General features: G+C 40.9%; 1 protein-coding gene across 1 annotated transcript in view; it reads right to left on the reverse strand.

The window, feature by feature from the left end:
* The window catches only part of LOC111865754, a 338,635-nt gene that overhangs the window by 299,095 nt on the left and 21,124 nt on the right, over positions 1 to 18,416 (reverse strand). The gene's annotated exons all lie outside the window — the stretch shown is intronic.

The following is an 18,416-nucleotide window of genomic DNA, read 5'->3' on the forward strand; positions in this document are numbered from 1 at the left end:
TTCACTGGCCGGTATCCCCCCCTTTCGCCCCCCTGACCATATATGGCCTTAATCGCTGTTCACTCTTCCCATTGGTCCCCTCTCCCAAAACCCCCTGCCTACTTCCTATATACACTAGTGCTTTTCACTTCGAAATCATTGCAGCTACTGCTCTCTGTATTCGCAACGCAATTCAACTGCCCTGAAGATGGAGGCGATACGTTCCTTCGAAACGTCGGCTGAAACAAAGAATACACGGCGCCAAATCCCAGAAGACGACTTTCTTCAAATGATTACCATATTCACACACTACTGAACTGCATCTCGTGTTTATCTGAGTATCCGCTAATTGAAATCCATAGATGTTTTGAAATATGTTTCCCATTGGAGTTGGTGGAATGAGACTGCTGGATACATAAGAACATTGACTGGATATGCAGAACATGAACATTTAGCAATATCTGGAACAGCACATGCTTTGCTAGAGCACTCCCGCCCGTTCTGGTTTGAAATTCATTCCTTGATTTGCAGGCAATATCGACTAGAACGGAACTTGCATTCGATTATATTAACATCCTGAATTGGGTTTTAGCATAAGAAATGGGTGTTCAAAGTGCCCGTGTTTCATTATACAGAAACCAAAGTGATAAGTTGTCCCTGTGCTTAATTAGTTAAGAACTATGCTACGAAGACATATAGGGGAGTGGAGGTATAGCTCCAATTTTCTTGACCTCGGCAGTAGATGGAGGTGAGTGAGCAGTTTCAAGCCCCGTTCGATTTATCCCCGGAGAAAGAGCCTCCGTTGTCTACTGGATAGGAGACTGGGTAAGCCTCGGTTTTGGTCTAGACACTGTGGAGAAGAGAAAATCTTACACTGCCGAGATTCGAACCTATGTCTTCTAGCCCGTCGCTGTACCGACTGAGGTATCGTTTCTCCACAGGAACCAAAACAGAATAAGAATAAAGACAATTCATAATACGTCATAATGAGCACAAATTACTTGAGGCTGGAAACAGAACCAGTTTCTACAGAACAGTAACATGTTATACCAAGTGAATATTTGGTCACTGATAACAGCAAACAAAATTCGCCACAATAAAGCACTCCAATTAGAAGCGTGCTCTCCTGATATGTAACGCAGTTCATAGTCAGGGCTGTGAGGACAGCAGAACCAATTGTAATCAGCGTTTCAGCAGGTTTGGAGTTCAAGCGGCGGGCACGGCCTTTTGATAGGGACATCAGATGAACCGAATTCTCTCGTCTGGAGCATAGGGTATTCGTGAAAATCTTTGTTTCATTTCATTTCTTAATATTAGACAGTCGGTAGGACTTTTTGGACAAGGGCTCATCCCGTCGCAAGGCCGCTACGCAACACAAACACAGAATAAAAGCAAACAGACACCCATGTCTTGAGTGGGATTTGATCCCATGATGACGATGTTCGAGGGGACGAAGATACAAGTATGTGTGTGTAGTGTGCAAAACTAGTATCTGTTGTGGTTAATCTGGCTCACCGGTGAGCTCTGTGAACTCAGTAATGGACCTTCGAATTCCACAGAATGCTATGGATCTCTTGACTAACTCAGCAACTATCATCTTCTCAAAAACTCCTCCGCTTCATTTGATTATATTAATGCAACTATTACTAGCCTTTCTACGTCTCTAAAGCACTTTACCTAAACAACAACGCCGAATTCTGGTAATATTTGAAGAATACCGTCTTCTAGTTTGTAGCGCCGTGCCCGATGTTTCGGAGGAATGTATCACTTCCATCTTCAGGGTAGAACAATCCGCAAGCGAGGAGCCAGTTTGAGCAGGTGGCTGTAGCCATTCCAGAAGACAGCATGCTTCATAGTCACGCCGTGAAAATCTCATATCTTACATGTGATACCATTTGACCTTCATGAGAGCTTCCCCATGCCTGTGTCAGCTCTCGGCACTCCGAGTTCCGAAATTAGATCACCTTAGTTCGGAACAGTTTCACGCAGCCAATTACGAGACATGCAACCCCCGCTACATCCATTCCGACAACACATCGCCCTAGAAGACACTGTTCCCACCGCTACACATCTCCCACGTTGCTATGCCGAAACATGTAGGCCTCTCAGGTAAGTTAAAAGGCACAATTTTGATCAGATCCAAACCACATCTATCGTAATTTAATTTTCGACAAAGTCGTTACTTTAGTTTTTGACTGATTGGTTCAATGATCCAGTTGACTTCTGGGTTTCGAATAGTCTCTCATCTTCTGTATGTATTGGCCAGTGTTACAACAAATGAAACAGCAATTAAAACATGAATTTAAGAACTACTTTTAACATTAATCTAACCTAATTTGGTAGCTATTGTTAATCTTCTGTCAAAATTGCAACACTTTTACATTCTACACTTCAACACTACATGTTTCGCCCTTAAACGGACCGCTTCAGGTGTTTTTATGTTACAGATATTTTACTAAAACTGTGTTAAAATAATATGTAACAGTAATTTTGAAGGATTTTATCTCGTTTTACTTAAGAAGACTACAGAATGTGATTTTAACACGAATTAAAACAGTGTAGCAGTTTTTTAACACAGTTTCAGTAAAATATCTGTAACATAAAAACACCTGAAGCGGTCCGTTTAAGGGCGAAACATGTAGTGTTGAAGTGTAGAATGTAAAAGTGTTGCAATTCTTACGGAAGATAAACAATGGACACTAATTTGAACAATTGCAACGGGATGCTGAAATACAGAATTTGGTAGCTCTGTTTCTTCAAAAAGAGTAAAATGGTTATGCAGTCATGAGTTTGTAAAAGTAACAAGTACGGAAAGCGTACTCCAGTGGAGTACACGTGCTTTCAAAATGATTTATTTGCGAATCTGCATAAGTAATCGATCGTGGTGTTCGAATTTTGTACGTATGTATCTGGTGTTGCAAAGATGTGAGATCATTGCATAGAGTTATAACTCACTTTCCCTTTTGTTTTTATATTTAATTATTTACTAAGTGACACGTAACATCGCAAAATATTATTCTAATGAAATGTCTGGTCTTTTAAACTCTATTTCATGTTGTATTCTGAAGGATTAATGANAAAATCTGTTTGGACTTCATGTGAAGCAGCGAAAATATTCAGCCTCTAAGGTAAAAAGCTAAAGTTGTCTTGTCTTGTCTTGTCTTGTCTTGTCTTGTCTTGTCTTGTCAGGTATATATTCGTCACTCTTGACCTCGGTAATACATAGAGGGGAGTGGTCAGCTTCACTCCCGTGCCGCTTTACGCCCGAGGAAATAATTCCTGGTACCCACACATACAACGAATTCGTCCGACCATATATAACGTCGACTTTTAATAAAAAAGTATAATCACAATCTCTGTATTAGTTCAGAGACAGAGAGAAACAGGCTACATGACACCTATTCTGAGTTCACTTCTTCACGTTTCATTAATATCGCGTTATGACATACTGACAAACAAAAAACAAAAACTCCGTGGTTTTAGTCCAAGAAACGAACTATGCCGACCGAGCGACCGCCGCTTGTCGGTGTAGTTAGTGCTTACTTTAGCGGATAGAGGGTGACGCGTGGTCAGCGCAATGAATCCCCAAGGCCGTTAATTTCGGTTTTCTAGACCGGAGCCGCTATTTCCTTGAAATAGCTCCTCAACTATCCTCACGAGGCTAAGTGGACCCCGTTCCAGACCCACTACATCTCAGAAAATCTGGTACCCCCGAGAATCGAACCCGGATCTTTGACCTCTAGACCACAGAGGCGGTCATACTCACACCTCCTTCGATGGTTACAAAAAATAGATCGGGTTACCTGCTTGTAGAATTAGGAATGCGTCCCTTCAATTGAGGTCGGCACTGACGTAGGGAATACTTGGAAGAAGCAGCCCAGTTACGAAGTAAAAAGGAAACTCATAACAGATACTGTATCGTCGATTTGAGTTTATCTGTCTCCTGGAGGGTCGAAACCACAATCTAAATTGGAAACTCACGAATATATAAGATATTTTAGCGTCGAGTTAACCTAGTCGATCGCCTGCAAGGTCAAAGTAGCAGTGCACTCTCGAAACTCATAATTAGCTTTTACCACTAAGAACACCTCGGTCTCCTGAAGGATTGAAAGCTCAGTCAGGATTCGAAATTCACGAATATATGAGATCCCATATCGCCGATATCACAGGCACTATGATCTGGAAGTTCAAAATTCGAAAGCTGCCAACATATCAGAGTCCGTACCATCACGACAGCCGAATTAGTTCTGTGATATGGAAGGTCCAAACAGCACTGTAGGTTCGAAACTCGCAAATGTATCTGACATTACAATTGGGACCGCAGAGTTAACCTTCTCTATTACCTGGAACTCCACATCCTGGCCAACATTTGAACCTCTCACTTTTCACGGAAGCTTTGCCGCTTAATTGGCCAACTCGATAAAATTAATGGACGGTTGATGGTGGCCATACCATACCGCAGGTTCATTTAATAATATGAATCAATAAAGCATAACAACTGCCCACTATATGGTCCGTCTGTTCCGTTTCCCCTGCTGTTTTATTACGCTCTAGAACTCGAGACCAACGGTCATGCAATTATGTGTGAAAATGTGATTATTGGAGGTAATTTCAAGTTTAATCAACGTTATTATCCAGAACGTGTTTATTTTTAATTTGCTTCAATATCATTCACGTCTGTTTATATTAACACGCGTGTTGTTGTCACCATGATGAATTTAGCCTGTCTGATCCTTTGTTCGGCCTCACTCATATATCACTTCCGCGCCATCAACGTCAACCCCGAGTATTCATACTGACACCCGTCATTAATTGCATTCTTTATGCCCTTTTCATCTGCCTCTCTATACATGCTGGATTACCTCCAAGAACTAATCACCGAACCTGCTATAGCAGTCTCTGTTGGATGACCTCTCTACCCGCTGTTAACTATTTGAACTCAACAAAACAGAACAACACGGAATAGTTGCCATTAATGTCTATTACGCTTCTGCACTGAAGAAAATATCTGGGCCTCTAAGCGGAAGTAAGCCGGTCACGGTAGCCGAGTGGTCTAAGGCATGTACTGCCTTCGCTCGCTTGGAAACCTGGATCGTGGGTTCGAATCCCACTCAGGGCATGGATGTTTAGTTTGTGTGTGTGCGTTTTTCTGTGTTTGTGTACAGGTAGAGGCCTTGCGACGAGCTGATCACCCGCCCAAGGAGTCCTACCGAATGTGTAAGATCTAGAAAAACCGAAGTGAACGGAGAAGTTCATGGAGGTAGGCCTAGGTCCACTGGGGCTGTAGTGCCAAGGGGGGAAAAAAAGAAAGGAAGTAAATGAGCGATTTGGGCCATTACGTATTGAACAGTTTCGTGATTTCTGCTAATTAAACTAACTCCAAGGATCTGACCCTTCCTTGAGAGGCAACCAGCTTCGCAGTTACTCAAGAAATTACCAATATTTTATGGAACCCGAAGGTTAATTATCGTGATTAAAGAACCCTCTACCGACCCCTATCCTGAGCCAGATCAATCCAGTCCATACCACCCCATCCTATCTCACTAAGATCTATTTTAATAACATTCGTGATTTATAAAGCCCATCTTATATTTTCAAGGTCACTTAATTTTGCGACGTTACAGATAACTGAAAATATAGTTCGGGAAGGTTGAAAATGAATGCATACCAAACGGTAGTGGGGGAAGTTTGGGTAGCGGCCACAAGGGAGGTAGGAGCAACGGAAACGGAAAAGGAAAGAGAACATTAGAAGGGTTCACATGGACAACTAAATATTGAAAGTATTTTGTACAGAACTATAAGGTTTATTTTGGACTCTATCCATCGTTTGGTACATATAACACAAAAAACCACAACGTTTCGGAGACTGTATCTGTCTCCGTCCTCAGGTGGATGGGGCAAGATAGACCTACTCAGTTGGGCCCGTCAGAAAGAGCTAGTCTCAATTACTGGTCACCGAGGACGGAGAAAGATCCAGTCTCCGAAACGTTGTGGTTTTATATATACCAGACCATGGATAGAGTCCAAAATAAAATATATAGTTCTGTACAGCATACACCATCGTCAAAATCCTTTAAAGTCTAAAAGTATTTTCTTTATTTATTTAATATTTATTTAACGACACTCTCCATAGCTAAGACTATGAAGCGGTGTCTCTTTATTTTTGTGGCACTAGCAAGATAAATTTTTGTGTGATATATCTTTATACATATCTGTGAACAATGGGATGATTATTTGAAAAATTGTACACAAGAGCAGTTGTATCTAATAATGTAGTAAGTTCCTGCATTTGTCTATTTTCACCGAAGAAAACCAAGAAAATATGAGTCGGAATGGCCGGTTTTAGGGCCGATATTTGAGTCCTGCAACGTCCAGACACGAAGTAGCTTAGTTATCTTCTGTATTATCAGGTTCGGTATTTTTATGTATATGAAATAAATGGAGAAGATCAGTTGGACCGATTATGTGAGAAATGAAGAAGTGTTAATTAGAGTCAGTGAGCAGAGGAATATCCTACATGAAATAAGAAAACGGAAGGCTAATTGGATTGGTCATGTTTTACGCAGAAACTGCCTTCTAAAAGAAGTTATCGAAGGAAAGATAGATGGGCGGATAGAAGTGACAAGAAGACGAGGAAGAAGACGTAAGAAGATGCTGGATGACCTTGGGGACAGAAGAGGATACTGTCATTTGAAGGAGAAAGCTCTAGATCGCATTAAGTGGAGGAATTGTTTTGGAAGAGACTGTGGACCTGTCGTCTTGACAGATTGCTGCTGCTGCTGCTACAATGATTATGAAATAAATGTGGTGAAAATTGAGAAATCTACATGTACACCTGTGTGTGCTTTATATACTACTTTCCAATACCAGCAACGTATAATTCAAAGCCTTTTCCTGTAACAGTTTTGGAACTTGTTCAAGCACGTACTTGGATTCGCAAAATGTTTGGATGTTGGATATTCCTGTTAGAGTGAAAGCAGAACATCTGAAAACAAGCTACTCTGTGTAGCAGGGGGGGGAGGTTGTTTTTTCAATTTCTTACAGATACTGTATTCAGCAATTCAGACGCTTCGCTGCAGCAGACAGGGAAAAATATGAGCAATTTGTCATCTTACAGTGTAAGTTATTTCCACCAGCGCACGAGTCGCAGTCTGAAGCTACTGCGCATGTGTCAAGAACAATCTTAAGAATTTTGTTCACAGACTCACTTCTACACAAGAATTGCACATTCAGATAACCTGTACATGATACTGAATTGAATTAATATTGAATTCATCATGGAGACACAAAGCAGCATGTAAACATTCTGGGTAGATACAATAACAAATGTTGAATATCATTCCTGCTGCTCTAGTGGGAAGCCTGCTGAAATTCATATTATTATTATTATTATTATTATTATTATTATTATTATTATTATTATTATTATTANATAGACTACCATTTTTGTGTTTTGTTTTTTATTTATTTTTGTGTATTTCTCTATTGCAATTGGCCTCTGTGTTGTTAAGTTTGCATGTAAATAAACACGAATTGAATTGAATTATTATTATACAATGACACACGTTTCGTTTTGCTGCATTTTATGTAAACAAGCAAATAAATAAATGAATTGAATTGAATTAGCATTGGTGTTCGTCCTGTGATGGCAATATGCAGGGTTAATACGTACTTCTATGGAATACGAACCATGTAGAGGAAGTGAACCACATATGGGGCAGAGCTCTGAATTGTTCAGAGCGAGAAGTTGATGTTTCAAGCACCCCAAGTTAATGCAGTAGTGGCCCTTATATGGGGCTACTTCCCCAATTAGTTAGAGGAACTACCCGTAAATGAAATTACGAAACACCTTAGTTAGAATAGGACATGTCTCCGCCAAGATTCGAACTAGAAATCTCTGAACTTAAGCCAGAAGCTTCATCGCTTGGGCCAACTTGCACTTCCTAGTACTTATTTTATAACTTGAATTAAAGTAAAAAGTAAAGGTATCCCTGTAGCAGACCGTGGAGGCCTATAGGGTTGTGAGATGTTGAGGTTCCCACATTTTCTGTAGACAGTCGGCTCACAGATGGCGGTAAGGTTGTCAGCCTTAGGCGCCAGCCGCCTTTTACCCTCAAGAATATTCCAAGAACATAACTTGAATTGTTAAAATAAATATGCAAACATGCTAAAACTACGGCTACCAAGCAACGAGCTATGTGTATTTCATCCAGTGCGCATTGACTCAGAAAGTGTGGTTAAGTCATTATATTTAACAACGATTTAAACCTTAGGTAACATTCTTAATGGTGTAATATATAAGTAATGTTTCAACAGTTTTAGTCACAAGGTAACAAAGAACGTACAGTATTACCCACAGCATGCTAATAATTTGACAGCCACAAATATTTCCTCAACGAAATTATACAGTGAGGTTTAGAAATTTTAGAGGGCGCACTGTCATCTAGCTGGCAACGCTGTGTATAAATTGCTTGGCAGGAGGAAAGAACAAATCGTTTGTATAAACTGTACGAAGTAAGATTTATTTCACGGTAAAAAAAATGGGAACTGAAGGATTCTGTTTTACGTTGCCTAGAGTTACCGATCGTCAGTGGCGGACGTGCACACATAGATACGCCTGCTATTACCGAGCGTCAGTGGCGGACGTGCACACATAGATACGCCTGCTAGCGCTTTGTAACGTATTTACCAAAAAGGTATACTTCAGTTAAACTTTCATCAAACTTAACCGCGATTTACATAATGGACGACATGTAAAGTTGGGACGTCCAATAATTTCTGATACTTAATGATATACAATTGAGCCGGTCACGGTAGCCGAGCGGTCTAAGGCATGCACTGTCTTCGCTCGCTTGGAAACCATGATCGTGGGTTCGAATCCCACTCAGGGCATGGATGTTTAGTTTGTGTGTGTGTGCGTTTTTCTGTGTTTGTGTACAGGTAGAGGCCTTTCGACGAGCTGATCACTCGCCCAAGGAGCCTTACCGAATGTCTAAGATCTAGAAAAACCGAAGTGAACGGAGGAGTTCATGGAGGTAGTCCTAGGCCCACTGGGGCTGTAGTGCCAAGGGGGAAAAAAATACACAATATTTCCGAATGGATACCATAATGCTACAGTAGAGAGGTAAAATATGAAATAATTTTTATATATAACTATAACGTCTTATGTATTTGCCTGATGATGGCTTCTAATAGCCGAAACATGTAGCAAAACCAAAACTAGGCACTGACCTTGATATAGTTGTGACGGTTTTAATAAAGAAGTTATATATTTTGACACAGCGGGATGCATAAAATGAAAATCATAACGTCTTAGTCGATAGATCTTTGTTAAATAACAACGGCAATTTCTCGCCAAATTAGTGGCGAGGGGGTAGTTTCCTCAAAAGCACCGATGCTGGAGAAACCACGGTTATAAAATTAGGTGTTCGGATAACCCCAACAAACTTTATCATTCAGCAATTTCAAAATACATACATATGGTAGTGTGCAAACTCGAAGGAAATGGGCTCCTTGTGAGACCTGGGCTTAGAAGAGGGCAGAATATTAATATTAATCTTACATAAATATGCTGTGAGGAAGGACACGGGCTGAGTTAAGGTTCGGCCACACAGAGCGCTACGCTATGTTCGCTACGTATGCTACGTACGCTGTGTACACTCTGCGACACAGCTAACATAGGGAACACAGCGTACGTAGCGTACGGAAGTCTGTGTGGCCAGTCACATTGGCAATAAAGGGAGATATTTTTCTGTTCGTATAGCGAACATAGCGTACGTAGCGCGCGTCGCGTACGTAGCGCTCTGTGTGACCGCACCTTTAGCCAACTATTGTAGCTTTGTGCTCAATGAACACAGTGGATACGTAAAATCAAATACTACCATTGACAAAACGGGATACAAACGGAAAACCGCAGATACTTGATATCAGCGATTGGTGAAACGGTGGGTGGCCAAGTATATTAATCGCTGGGAAAACAAATGAAAAGAAATAAATAAAACAGCTGGATTCGAGCTACGTATTTTCGTGTGCAAGTCAAACGCAATTGCACTGAGCTACTCCGTCGTTACGGATATGAATGATTTTGAATTCTGCATAAGCAGTCAGACCACTAAGCCACGGGAACCGAAGCCCTCCGATCCGTAATAACTTGAAAACGGCTCAGACGGGACCGAAGTTAATATCAAATTCTCGATGCGATATGATCAGTTTACAGAGTCCAATTTCAAGTTATGCATGTTTATTTTCTCCAACTGCCATAACCTAAAGTTAGCAGTGACGGTTGCAATTTTTCTCCTCAAACATTATCATAGACGTAATCAGGCATCTGCTCACGCTGTTTCCTTGCTCGCGGATTCTCTTCTTTTTTTCTTCTACCCTGAAGATGGGGGCGATACGTTCCTCCGAAACGTCAGTTAACACAATATCTACACGGCGCCAAATCCCAGAAGACTGCTTTCTTCAAGACCGTAACTGTCAAACAGTAATAAACACCTGGTCAGTCGCATTGTGACTTTGACAGAAGACCAGAATATGACAGAACGTGGAAGAAGAAGAAGAAGAAGAAGAAGAAGAAGAAGAAGAAGAAGTGAGTCGGCAGTGAATCAGCGTGTTTCGAGAACTAAAAGGAGCTACACAGAACTACGCAGAGCTGGGCAGAGCTGGGCAGAGCTGGGCAGAGCTGGGCAGAGCTACACAGAGCTACATAGAGCTGAGCAGAGCTAAGCAGAGTTACGCAGAACTGAGCAGAGCTACACAGAGCTACGCGGAGCTGGGGAGAGCTGGCCAGAGGTACGCAGAGCTGGGCAGAGCTACGCAGAGAGCGGTTCGTTATCCACAAGGAGTTGAGTGTGTGAACTGTTATAATCTAGTGTGATTTTAATAATAACGTCAATTAAATTCATTCATCAAATCTAGAATCCACAATTATTAATCAAGTTACCCCGGATACACGTGACAATAAATTGAGGAGATAATGGCCTATAAAGTGGTAAAAGTTTGGAGTAAAGGACGGGAAATACTTTCAGATATTATTTCCGTGATTATGTGACAAAATCTCACTAAAATTCTAAATTAAGATAAAGAGACGCGGAATAAAACCCACAACCTTTCAAATACAATATCTGTTACTGCATAGCCATAAAACTATTTCAAACAAATTACTCTCTGTGTAAGAAAATTTATACCAGTTTGCCAGAGGAATATTCTTCACTATCTCCTCCCCCCGCTTCTCTTCTCACCCGTCTCTCTGTCTCCTTCCTACTACCATTCCATCTGCTTCTATGCAATAAAGTTGGATTATAGCATGATACATGATCAGCTCCCAGAATGGGCTACGTCAACTGGAAGAATGCGCGGGCTTCTGTGCGCATTGTATTTATGACGTGGCGGTTTCTGTATGATTTTATAATATCTCTGGTATTCCTTCTCTTCCATGTTTCTACAAACACTACAGAGATATTTATATGCATACAGTCTACATAATATCATCTCCAAGAATAACTACATTCTTTAGAAACAAACTGTTGACCCGCAAGTGCAGTGTTTTCATTTCTTTTACCAGAAGAGGAGTTCCGTAAAGGGCGTGAATCTTGTAAGATTTGAGGCTTTCACGGCGGTGACTATGAANTTGAAAGGGATACAAAGTATGGGACACAATATTTGACGTACCAGACTACAGACAGTTGTATTGAAATAAGCATATCGCTTAATCAGTGTATGCATATGTGAAATGACGCCTGAAAGCGGCAATATGACCATCTGCTGGGTGATGGAAGAATAACGTCCGATATTATTCTATTCACACCGAGTATAAATATGCTGTTCTGACGTAATAGCGATAAGCACACAGACATGATATCACATGCGTTTCTATGCTTATAAAGTATGGACGACTGGCTAAAATAAATCGTATCCATAAGGAAGATTAGCCAAGCTTTGAAGCTACAGCCAAACAGTTCCAAATAAATCTGTAAGAACCAGTGTCAACACACTGGTAACTAGAACAAAGTGCAGTAGTTCACGGGTCGTCCCGATCAATGCTTCCCTGGCAGCTCATACAGCGGTTTTCACAGCGTTAATTGACACTATGATATATCTGCCAAAGCAGCAGCCGTGTGGTGGCAGCACTGACAGCCGCTGGAGCTTCGAATCTGATCTCTTGTATATTTCAGAACATGACCGTCACAGGAGTCAGTAACACACCACGAACGCGTGTTAATAGTGTGGTTTTAGTTTCTAAATTAGTCTAGTTCAATTTTTGTCGATAATCAAAGCACTAGATCAAACGATTCAGAGCACTGCGTTGGTTTCTGTATATAATTAAATAATCCAGGCATACGAACTTAGTTATTATGCTAATATCTCTGCCAACAGTGACCCGAAGATTGAAAGTCATTCAAAATCATGCATAAATATTGCAAAGGATTTGATGAAAGCATTATTAAGCAACGGCTCGTTAAACTTATTACAACACACGCGCCACGCAACAATAGGGTGAAAGTGTTTTCTATATGGTCCGTGCCACGTATGAACATAAGACAGCATTCAAGTTTATTTATGTCCGATCATTCAGGGCAGCAGACTGTGATACTGACTACAACATGATGGTGTGAGTAAGAAAAACAACGCACAGGGTTCGTATGGAGAGGTTCAATCTCAAGAAATTAAACGAGGTAGAGGGTTAGGAGCAGTATCATGTTGAAATGTCAAATAGGTTCGCAGTTTTGGAAAACTCAGACACTGATGTGGATGTAAATCAAAATTTCTGCCAAGGAGAGTCTAGGTTATTATGAACTGAAGAAGCATAAGCCGTGGTTCGATGAAGGATGCTCAAAATTATTAGACCAAAGAAAGCAGGCCAAATCACAATGGTTACAGGATCCAAGCGAAATAAATGGGGTTAATCTGAACAATATAAGACGTGAAACCAGGAATAAAAAGAGGGAATATCTGAAAGACAAAATTGACGAGCTTGCAATGAACAGTAAGAACAAGAACATTAGAGACCTGTATAGAGGAACATATGACTTTAAGAGGGGTTACCAGCCTAGCAGTAACTTAGTGAAGGATGAGAATGGTGATCTGCTTGCAGATTCCCACAACATTTTGAATAGGTGGAGGAACTACTTCTCTCAGTTATTGAATGTACATAGAGTCAGTGCTGTTAGGCAAACGGAAATCCATACAGCTGAGCCGTTAGTATCTGATCGCAGCCCTTTTGAGGTTGAAACTGCTACTGCAAAATTGAAACGGTATAAATCGCCAGGTACTGATCAAATTCCAGGAGAACTTATTCAAGCAGAAGGCGAAATATTACGTTCTAAGATCCACAAGCTAATTACTTCTATTTGGAATGAGGAAAAATTGCCTGATCAGTGGAAGGGGTCTATTATTGTACCAGTTCACAAGAAGGGTGATAAAACTGACTTGTAATTATCTGGGTATACCACTGCTATCAACTTCATACAAAGTTTCATCCAGCATTCTTCTGTCAAGGTTAAGTCCATACATAGATGAAATTTTTGGGGATCATCAGTGTGGGTTTCGACGTAACAGATGAACTACTGATAAGATGTTTTGCATTCGTCAGATACTGGGAGAAAATGGGAGTACAATGAGACAGTACATCAGCTATTTGTAGACTTCAGGAAAGCCTATGAATCAGTTAGGAGGGAAGTATTGTACAGTATTCTGATAGAATTTTGGATACCCATGAAACTAGTTAGGCTGATTAAAATGCGTTCAAACGAAACGTATAGTAAAGTCCGTGTAGGTAAATATTTGTCTGATAATTTTCCTATCCAGAATGGTCTAAAACAAGGAGATGCTTTATCGCCACTCCTTTTCAACTTTGCTTCAGAATATGCCATTAGGAAGGTCCAGGGAAACCAGGTGGGACTGAAATTAAACGAGACACATCAGCTGTTGGCCTATGCTGATGATGTGAATCAACTGGGTGATAATGCAGATACCATAAAGAAAAACACACAAACTTTAATTGACGCAAGTAAAGAGGTTGGTCTAGAAGTAAACACAGAGAAAACTAAGTACATGTTGCTGTCTCGTCACAAAATGCAGGGCAAAATCACGACATAAAAATAGGTAACAGATGTTTTGAAACTGTGGCACATTTCAGATATTTGGGAACGACTGGAACACATGAAAATCTGATTCAAGAGGAAATTAAGAGGAGATTGAACTCGCGTAATGCTTGCTACCATTCAGTCCAGGACCTTTTATCTTCTCGTCTGCTGTCTAAAAACATAAAAATTAGAATGTACAAAACTATAATTTTGTCTGTGATTCTGTATGGGTATCAAACTTGGTCTCTGACTTTAAGGGAGGAACATAGACTGAGGGTGTTTGAGAACAGGGTACTGAGGAGAATATTTGGACGGAAGAGGGATAAAGTGACAGGAGGTTGCAGAAAACTGCATAATGAGGGGCTTCATAACTTGTACTCTTCTCGAAATACAATTAGAATTATGACGTGAAAGAGGATGAGCTGGAAAGGGCATGTAGCACCAATGGGGGAGATGAAGAATGCATACAAGATATTGGTGGGAATACGGAAGGAAGGAGACCACTTGGATGACCAAGGCGTAGGTGGGTGGATAATATTAATATGGATCTTAGAGAGATAGAATGGGATGGTATGAATTGGATTGATCTGGGATAGGGACCAGCGGAGGGTTCTTGTGAACATGGTAATGAACCTTCGGGTTCCATGAAATGCTGGGAAGTTCTTGAGTGGCTATGCAATTGGCGGCTTCTCAAGAAGGGCTGAACTCCATGAGTGAGTGAGCTGTCTGGATGAGCTGGGAACAACAAAAACAAGACTCAGTGAATATATGAGATACACTTCTACGTGTATACTTCAGTAGATGAACCGCTTCAAAGTGAAAGTTCTTGAAGTACAGACGAGCGCAGATTCGAGTTTCAAGTTGATTTTCTGAAAATTGTATATAGCACGAAAACTCGTACATAGAAGCTGCATTTCCATAAATCTAAAAATACTATATTCCAGAAATGTGTATGCCTGAAAGGAAAGCTCTTATTAAGCGACTTTGAATACTGGTACTTAAAATTGATGTAATGTTGTAATGTCGAATTTGGTACCTTTACAATTGTGACTGTGAAGAGTTCCGTCTTCTTGCTCTATATTTTGATATTTTTTGCTACCTTTCTTCCTTTATTTTCTCTTCGATCCTGAAGATGGAAGCGGAAAAATCTTCCGAAACGTCGGGTGGCTTTCACCGGAATACGCTGCATTACATTCCAGACGATAAAAGTCTAGTATTGCAACAATCAAGAAAGCAGTTCCTGGATCCTTTCTTTAAGTTACATGTTTGCGTAATGTGGCGTGAGGAGCTGCGAAATATTGGCCGAAACATAAAACATACGTAGCATAATATTAAGTAGGTTACGTAACATAATTTGCAGAAACGTTAGACGTGTTAAATTTGAGCTTCACACAATATTCATTAGAGCATTCTGCTTCCATTTGCCTTACACAAATATTAGAGTACAATACGTCAGTGTGTGCGCACAGGGCGAGTGCCAACAGTCCTGGTGAAAGCGCAGCCAGCCTGCTGAACAAGATAATTGTACTGCTCAGAGCTGTACTCCCTTTCCAATCTCTTTAATGCGAGTCTGACTCGAAACAGTGTTCCTTTTGTTCTCCCTAATTACTCTCTGCCTCTCGTTCTCCAAGCAAATCCATGGTGTAATATCTACTAAGAGTAGCAGGCAGTTATTCATTTCATGAAGGTATTTCTGGTTTTAGGGAAACTGACGAGTCAGGTAGCTCTGTGATTTGGATGCCATCATGAACCAGCGGAATTTGGTAAGAAGTTTTTTTTTAAGTTCCATATTTATATTATCGTCTCAACTACGCCAAGATCTCCTGCATTTTTGTGTCTATTTTTCGTCCTTAATTTACAAAGAAAAGAAAATGTAGTTTTTGATTAGATGTATAATTAAGAAGAAAATTTAACAACATGTAAAGAAAATCCACAGTACATTGCCTCCAAAAGTATATACATGAATTTTTATTAAAAAAATTACACGTATAGTTTGTTGTATCCTCTGTATAATTATTGTTTACTAATTACGCGTATCAGATATTGTCTTCAGTAGGCTACAAAGACACATAGATTCTGTATCTGTCTTTAAATAGAAAGCTTAGCCAGACCAAAATCGATAGAGCTAATCCCTATATTCGGACACCGGAAACAACACAAGAGAGGACATATACACGAATCACAACCAACGCATTTACGAGATTTAAAACGAAGCACGACAGATTATGTACAAAAGCCAATAAACAAACAAGAAGGAACTCCGTGGCCTGTAGTCCACAAGCGAACTCTGTCGACCGAGCGACCGCCGCTTGTCGGTGACGTTAGTGAAAATTTTGCGGATAGAGGGTGTCTCGTGGACAGCGCAACGGATCCCCACGGCCGTTAATCTCGGATTTCTAGACCGACAAAAAGCCAATAATTGCATTAATATAACATCGTCACGAAAATTGAAATTTTGAAGGGAAACATATTCGGTTATTCAATCTGCGTCTCTATGATTATCATAATAAATTCTGGACAAGTGGGTCGACTTTCTTGAATCTCGAAGTAAAGTTTATGTCACAGATGATTCCTCTAAGACATGCTTAAACTCGCGGTCATATTAAAATTTAGATAAGAACAACATTGTAACCGGGGCACGCGGTAGCGTAGTGGTTAAGGCACTATGCTACAAGTCGGAAGGTGGCGGGTTCAAATACCGATGAGGTCATTGGAGGCCGCACTATGACCCTGGGGTTCACTCAGCCTCTAACAGATATGAGACCCTTCTAGGTCACGCCAAATTCGACATTTCCTTCAGGTTGAGAGATAAATACACGTATAAATATAAAATAAATACGTGTGAATATATATATATATATAGGTCAGTCGCAGTGGCGGAGCGGTCTAAGGCATGACATGTCTTCGTCCGCTCAAACACTGGGATCGTGGTTTCGAATCCCACTCGAGACACGGATGTCTGTCCTCATTTCATCTGTTTATACTATCCTCTGTATGTAACGGCCTTGACATGGGGCTGTTCACCCTTCTAAGGAGTCCTACCGACTGCCTATGAGATCGAACGTGCCAAATTAATTCTGATAGGAACAGAAGAAGAAAGCGGCCTCCGTAGTCTAGAGGTAACGTTCCCACCTCATGACTCGTAGTGCGCGGGTTCAAATACCCGGCGGAGGTCGTCGAATTTTTAAGGGCGGAAAAATTCAGGGAACAAGTCCTCCGGGAGGGACTTTAAGCCGTGGGTCCCGTGTCGTAGCTTTAAAAGAACCTCATATCTCCAAAGGAGGTCACTGAACCAAATTACGGACGTTTCCCGCCCAACAGCAGTCTCTAATACCTCTGGTAGATGGGGGAAGCATTATAGATACCTCTCAGCTAGTAGAGCCGGTCTCGCTGGCTGGGTGGGACTGATGGTAAGCACCAGTACCGGTAGGATAGAGAGACTGGTAGAAATCATAGAGGGAAGAAAAATGGACCAATACAGGTCTCAGTGCATGGGGAAACCCACCCTCTCCAATAACCAACTAACTAACTAACTAACTAACAGAAGAAGAAGAAGAAGATATACCTACGGACCATCATGTTCTCGGTCGAGAGATGTTCCTATATCGTATTTTGAGCGTCCCGGTTAGAAGCCGCTCATGCCAATTAAAGTTTATCGCGGGTTTTCTCAGTCCATCCAAGGAAATTCTGGGATGGCAGTTTGTATTACACTACGACCGCTGTGCTCCACATCCTTCCCGATTCCTTATTCGCTAGAGTAAGCTGGCATTGGGCGCTATACATTATTATATATTGATAGGGACTTTAAACAAACCAGGGATATATAAAAGAAATAGCGCCACGCAAATTTTATTTTCTTGATATTTTTATGGGCGTATTGAACTTCACATGGAATTACGCTGGCAACGTCCATTGATTCAGGTGCATTTAATGTTCAGGACTTGGCAGAGATTTCAAATTTTCTACTAGTTATGGGGTTATGTAAGAGACAGCAGCTCCTCTGTTTTGTTGGTTAATTTATGACGCCCGAGTTCCGTAGAGTGTATAGCGTCGAATGATATGAAAATAGGAGAAGGCTGAATTGTACAGAGCTTAGAAGGAGCCGGTCGCAGCGTAACTAGGGTGCTACAGCCCTGATTGAAGTGTTATTCAGGAAACTGCCTGGAGGATATGAAGAAAACTGCAAAAACACCCAATGAGGTTAGCGGCGTTCCACCCTAGACTCGAAATGAACACCTCAATAATATTTTGACATAACGCCTGAAAGCCGCAATAGTGGAAACAGAGCCTGGTGCCCATTGCTAGACAATGACTCGGTAATCATGTTTCCACAGCAACGAATACGATTGAAGA

The sequence above is a fragment of the Cryptotermes secundus genome, unplaced genomic scaffold (assembly GCF_002891405.2).
Source record: "Cryptotermes secundus unplaced genomic scaffold, Csec_1.0 scaffold183, whole genome shotgun sequence".
Taxonomy (NCBI): Eukaryota; Metazoa; Arthropoda; class Insecta; order Blattodea; family Kalotermitidae; genus Cryptotermes; species Cryptotermes secundus.